At 36.3% G+C, this 7,090-nt stretch overlaps 1 non-coding gene across 1 annotated transcript; it reads right to left on the bottom strand.

Moving 5' to 3' along the window:
- Nucleotides 1–2,481: 2,481 nt before the first annotated feature.
- On the bottom strand, nucleotides 2,482–2,587 carry LOC141687744 (small nucleolar RNA R71). Its single transcript, XR_012561228.1, has one exon. It is a non-coding gene; the product is annotated as a small nucleolar RNA R71 (small nucleolar RNA).
- Nucleotides 2,588–7,090: the final 4,503 nt, after the last annotated feature.

The following is a 7,090-nucleotide window of genomic DNA, read 5'->3' as shown; positions in this document are numbered from 1 at the left end:
TAATGGCCTTTATTCTTGTCTTGCGAGGTTATATATTTGTAAATGTAACCAAATTACCAGTTCATTTAGCTTATTATAACATAGTTTATATATTATGGACTTGTTGAGCAACTTTTGGCTCACCCCCTTTTGTTGTTATTCACCTTATTGTTTTCAGTTAAGAAGGAAAATGAAACCTATCAGGACTCGCGTGGTAAAGAAACGAGTCAAGCAGCGGGATCCTCTAATACCAAAAGTGTTGATCTCAATTCAAGAGGAAAGCTTTGAGTTACCTGAGCATGTGTAGTGTAGATAGATAACGTGTTATTTGAATAAAGATGAATGTAGTTTAACACTTGTTAGATAATGGTTTGTAATAAAGAGAGTTTGGTGAGATTTTAAATTTGGTTTGTAATAAGGGTAGAGTGTGGTTCTTGTTTTCATACTTTAACCTAAAAAGATCCTGGTTAGTATTAAAGGGGTTAGATATTTATCTGCTTAATAGTTATATAAGTTTGTACAGGTTTTGTATTTAGCTAGTAACCCCCAGACTTATACCCCGGTTTTGGAGGGCATTACATTTTGTACTCAAGTTGTTTGTGTATTTGATGTATTTTTATAGTGTTTTGTATTTCAGGACATAATCAGGAAGAAGGGCTGAAAATTGCATGATTTATGCTTGGGAGAGTATTAGGATGGAGCCTTGGATGATTGAGCACAAGTAACGAGCAAGAGAAGATTAGTAAATCAAGAAAATCAAGTTCTGGCAGAAGGTCAGCATGGACGCACCCATGTTCAGAGCGGCCACGCTCATTCAACAGGAAGTCAGGACGGCCGCGCCGCTTCTCAAAGCGGTCGTGCCAGGTCGGGTTCTTAGATTCCTGATTTGATTAGAAGACTTATCTGATGGATTCCTGGTTGGATGGGCTAGTAGTTAAAGACCTTTTTAAGACATTTTTCATAATGGAGAGAAAGGAGAAGACAAGGAGAAGACCTAATAGCACAAATTCAATGAAGGATAAGAAGATCTAGTTTTACTTGTGATTCTTTGCTTAAGTTGTAATCTTGGATGCTTGTTTTCTTGTTTGTTCAACCTATTACTCTTGTTAATGTACTTTGTTATTTTATTCAGTTTATAAAGACTTAGTTTATTTACCATGCTTTCATCAGAACCCACGGTAATGATGAGTTCGGTTATGAACTAATCATTATCGTGGGGTTCTAACAGATTTACTTATGGATTTCTTTAGTTAATTTGTTTCGAAATCCTAGTGTGCGGTGATTGTATGATATCCTGGTATTGGTTGTGCTTATTCATCATATGAGCATCGCAAACTTATAAGATAGCGTGTTAATCTCTATTGAAGCGACAATGAATATAGAGGTTTAGAATTTGCCATGCTAGCATAGGTTCATGTAATTGTTATGCGTGATTTATAGGTAATTTTAACCATCTTACTTGCCCTATGTAATCACGATAGATAACTTGTTCATTAACCTTTATGTTGTCAAATTCTATAGACATATAGGGTCTCAACATATTTGGTGTCTATTCAGCTTTTATTTTTTTTGTGGATGTTTGGTAGTAGGATATTCATGCAACGAAAGTTGGCGTATACTAGTTTCGTGCTATCTGATTAGTTATCATCACCATTGCATGCTAAGGTAGAGAATAATGACTTTGAATAAAGTATTTAATGAAGTTAGAATCCCATGTTTGTCTCATATAGTTAATTCAACCGTAATTCTCTTAGTTAATGTTATTTAGTATAATCTTTATGTTAAATCAACAATCAAATTGTTACTTGTATTAGCATTGAATGATTACCATACATTGTTGCATAAGTGCATAATCTGAATTTAACCTAAACCAGGCCCTGTGGGAATGAATCTGATTTATATCTTATACTACTTGCAAACACGTATACTTGCATGTAATTTTAGCTTGTGTTTTCTCCCTTACAAGTTTTTGGCGCCGCTGCCGGGGACTTGGTGTTAATTTTTAGTTTATGTGCTTGACATCAGTGGTCTTTAAAGCCCACTGACTTGGACTCTTTTACATATAAGGTTTACTTTAGTCATGTGTTTCAGGTACTCTAGTTATCATTGAAATGGGAGAACCAGTAGTAAATTCGAAAGCTTTGATGGATTACTCTTGACCAAAGATCAATGACATTTAGTCTAGCATTGTTAGACCAGCCATCGCGGCTAATACCTTCGAGATCAAGGCTAGAATGATTCAGATAGTACAGAATTTAGTCCAGTTTGGGGGTTCTCCAACGGAAGATCCCAATATACACATTAGGGATTTCATCGATATCTATGACACCTTCAAGTTCAATAATGTTTCTAAAGATGTTGTGAAATTGAGACTGTTTCCATTCTCTCTGAGGGACAAGGCTAAGAGATGGTTACACTCTCTACCAGTTGGTTCTATAACTACTTGGGAAGACATTGCTCAAAAGTTTCTTACTAAATTCTTCCAATGGAAAAGATAGTTGCAATCAGGAATGCTCTTACTCAATTTACGCAGCAATCGGGGGAGTCTTTATGTGAAGCTTGGGAACGTTATAAGGAGATGCTTCGGAAATGTCCTTATCATTGGATTCCTGACTAGATGATTATATACTACTTTTATAATGGCTTGGGAGCACAGTCTAGACCCATGCTCGATGCAACATCAGGTGGAGCCTTATAGGCTAAGAGCTACGATAAAGCTTATAAGTTTATTGAACTGATGGTTGCTAATGAATATCAGAACCCAACTCAGAGACTACCTCAGAGCAAGCTAGTAGGAGTTTTGGAGGTGATACAGCTACTGCTATAGCTCATCATCTTAAGGCTTTGACGATGAAGGTAGATTCCTTAGCTAATTATAGAGTTAATCAGATCACTAGGGTTTATGAGCTTTGGGCTGGTGCACATGAGACGGAGTAGTGTGCTATTTCTAGTGAATCAGCTCAGTTCGTGAGCAACTTTCAGAGGTCGCAGCAACCAGTTCCAGCCACCTATCATCCCAACTACCATAATCATCCTAACTTCAGCTGGAGGAACACTTAGTGTAGTGCAACAGCCTTATCAGCAGTTTGCAGCAAAGCAATTCAACCCTCCTGGTTTTCAACAACCATAATTTGCACCAAGAAAACAACTCCATTTTTAACAAAAAACTCATGGAGGTGCAGGTCTATCTTCGAATGAAAAATCTGAACTAGAGGAGTTGAGGCTTGTGTGCAAAAACCAGGCTCTTATATGCCAAACCCATGTTATTTCTATCAAGACTCTAGAGAACCAAATAAGGAAAATTGCTGACGCCTTATTGAATCGACCACCAGGAACGCTTACTAGTGATATAGAAGAAAATCTAGACAAGAGAGAAGTTAAAGAATAGGTGAACGCCATCATCTTGAGGTCTGGAAAGGTTGCAAGTCCCCAAATTCAGCAAGATGAAGAGTCTGTAAATTCTGCCCAGAATGCAGGTGTGTCTGCACCCTTGCCAATTTCATAAAATGAGAATGTGGTTGAAGAAGAGGTTCTGAAGGATGCTGAGGTGGAACCAAGGAAGAAAGTTATTTTCAACACTCCTATTGAGGGTAATACATGGAAAAACAGGTTTATCCTCCACCTCATTTTCCTAAAAGGTTGCAGAAGCAGAAGTTAGATAAGCAATTTGCTAAGTTCTTGGAAGTTTTCAAGAAACTTCACATCAACATACCTTTCAATGAAGCTCCTGAACAGATGCCTACCTATGCAAAGTTTATGAAAGGTATTCTCTCTCGGAAAGTAAAGCTCGATGACTTAGAGACAGTTGCTCTTACGGAGGAATGCAATGTTATGATGCAACATAAATTACATCCAAAACTTAAGGATCCTGGAAGTTTCACTATTCCTTGCACTATTGGAAACTTGTCATTCAAAAAATGCTTGTATGATTTAGGAGCTAACATCAATATGATGCCCTTGTCTACCTGATTCAAAAATGATATACATGTCATTGCAACTAGCTGATGGTTCTATCGCTTATCCGCGAGGAATAGTGGAGGATGTCTTGGTTAAGGTGGATAAACTCATCTTCCCTGCTGAATTTGTAATTCTTGATTTCGAGGAAGATAAGAAGATTCCCATCATCTTGGGAAGACCATTCTTGGCTACAGGCCGAACTATGATCGAAGTGCAAAAAGGAGAGCTTACGATGAAGGTTCAAGATTCGAAGGTTACGTTTAATATATTCAAGGAAATAAAGTTGCCCACAACTAAAGAGGAGTGCTTTAAAGTAGAGCGGGTCTACTCTGTCGTGAATTTGGAGCTTGAGCAATTGCTAAATTCAGATACCTTAGAGAGAGCCTTGACAGGGGAATCTGATAGAGCAGATGAAGAAGGGGCAGAGAAACTGCAGTATTTGAATGCTCCTCCATGAAAGAGGAAGTTAGATATGCCATTCGATTCTCTTGGGTTAGCAGAGCTGAAAATTTCTCAAGAGTGTCTCGAGCCGTCTATTGAAAATGCTCCCACACTTGAGTTTAACCCACTACCAGGTCACTTGAATTATCTATTCTTAGGTGCACCCCCTGACAAGGGGTTGGGATATATTTTTGATGATGTAGAGGGTGGTTGAACGGATTTTCCCGTGCCTATAGAGGGTTTTTCCCGTGCACAGCAGGAAGTTGATATGACTGGTGTTGTTGATGAGCAGTACAGGCAATTGACTCGACGTATTGAGGCCATGCATGACATCCACCGATGTTTTGATAAAGATTTGATACACGCTCTCGGTAATATTTTCTGAGACACTGGTCTCGAGGTTAATTGGCCACCTGATCCTCCACCCGCGGAGGGTGATGACCATTTTGATTCTGATTAGGTATGCCTTGATTCATTGATATTACCTTCACTGAGGACAGTGAAAATTTTAAGTTTGGGGGTGGTAGTTAAGGAATATTTATGTGTGAGTCCATATAGTTGCATATTCATGCTAGTTTAGTTCATATAGTTTGCATATTTATCATGTAGTTATTTGTTTTCATTTTTTTGTTTTGTGTATTTGTTATCATAATAGTATATTACATATAGTTGCATCTGCATTATATCATGATCTCTTAAGTTAACTTTTCCAAGTAATTTGTGATATTGATTCGAGTGTAGTAATGTTGTATAGAGGAATGTTAAGCCCTAACAAATTGATTTGCATGCTAGAAGCATGAAATTTTTCACTAAGTCTTATAGGTTGCTTGAGTTCTAGATCATAATCATGGTTTGTTTGTTTGTCGAGGTTTAATCACTTGTTTATATCTAGAATATATGTTATTCTCTTAGTGACAAAATAACATGGACTTTTAAAATTGGAAAAAATATTGGATGTCATTGCTAGTTGTGGCTAGGTGTCAAATGGCTAGTAGTCGGCTCATATTTATATTAGTCTAGGGTTGAGTGAGATGGAGCAAAACGCACTCGTTCAGAAATTGTTGAAAAAAAATAGGAAAAAAAAGAAGAAAAAAAAAGAGAAAAAAATATGAGTGGTGAGTTATGATTATTCCAATGTTGTCTGTCATTTTGAGTTTATCATTTATTGTATTTATAACCTTGTGATTTCCATTATGAGTGGTGAGTTATGATTATTGATCCAGTTGCAAAAGTAAATATGTTAACCAATTGCATACACGCACGTTTCTGGCTTGAGAGTTGGTTTGTGGGATTTGATTGAACTTTGTGCGAATAATTGCATTCGTTGAGATGTTTCTCATTGGTTGGTTTAGTTAATCTGAGGGGATCGTTTGTTATTCCCTAACAATACAACAAGAATTACAGAAGGGGGGTTGGATGTAATTCTGGCTACTTTTTGAGATTTATGAAAAATGGTTCTAACTCAATTTATATCTAACTGTTTGATTTGCAAAGTGCAGAATACAGAGTTAAGTTAATCAAACATAAAGCAATAAAACTCAGGTTTTTAAAACATTCTGTTGGATTTGAATGTATCCACCATATATATATATATATCAAGAGAACCCTATGAAGCTTGAATAGCTCACAACTGCTTTACAAGTGAACAAACAAACTATAGAGAAATTCTATATAATACAGCTTACAAATGCTTCTCTGCTAAAAATATGTTTGCTTAGTTTGTGTTGTTGTATTTGTCCTACTTGCTACACTTGGTTTATATATCACCAAGTTTACATGATAATAAGACAAGATAATAAAACAAAACCTATCAAGTCTAACTCCATGCTGCTTCACTACTTTATTCTAGCATCTTTGAATATCTTCATAATAGCATGGAAATGGTAATGCTTCTTTATTCTCAAAACCCTGCTAAACAGGCTGCCACATTCCTTTTGCAAACACTAGATGCATGTGACTGTATTGTCACTGTCAACAGATATTTGAATTGATCATCCGTCGGGTACATGCTTGTTATCCGTCGGGTGATAAGATGTCTAGGGTCAAATTGGTTGGTAACAAGCATTACAAAGAAGCATTACCCGACAGATGATCAATTCAAATATTTGTTGATAGTGACAAGACAGTCACATGCGTTGGGTGTTTACAAAAGGAATGTGGGAGCCTATTTAATAGGAAATGAAGAATAAAGAAGCATTACCATTTCCATGCAAGATAAGAAGATTTTCAAAGATGCTGAAATAGAGTAGTGAAGCAGCATGGAGTTTGACTTGATAGTTTTGTTTTATTATTATGTCTTATTACCATGTAAACTTGGTGATATATAAACTAAGTGTAGCTAGTGAAACAAATAACCAAGCAAACACTTTTAGAAGAAAAATAGAAAAGGCTGTAACTGTTAAGAATTTCTCTGTAGTTTGTTTGTTCACTTGTAAAGCAGTTGTGAGATAACTTGTTCTTCACAGAGTTCTTAAATCGATATATATATATAGGTTCTATGGAGTCCCCTATTTCATTGGAGTCCTTGGAGTCCATATATGTTTTGCAAGTAAAATATAGCTTAAATTGTTGCAAAACGTATTATTTTTTGAATGATATTCTACAAATATCACAATTTTATTGAAAATCTTGCGGATTACATAGATTTTACAAGTAGAACGTTGCAAAATATATTATTCTACAAAACATGCTTCGTTTGCAGAACATAAATGTT

Source organism: Apium graveolens, chromosome 9, assembly GCF_009905375.1.
Source record: "Apium graveolens cultivar Ventura chromosome 9, ASM990537v1, whole genome shotgun sequence".
NCBI classification, from domain to species: Eukaryota; Viridiplantae; Streptophyta; class Magnoliopsida; order Apiales; family Apiaceae; genus Apium; species Apium graveolens.
Note: the sequence above shows the minus strand (reverse complement) of the source record. Positions and strands in the feature narration are given on the sequence as shown.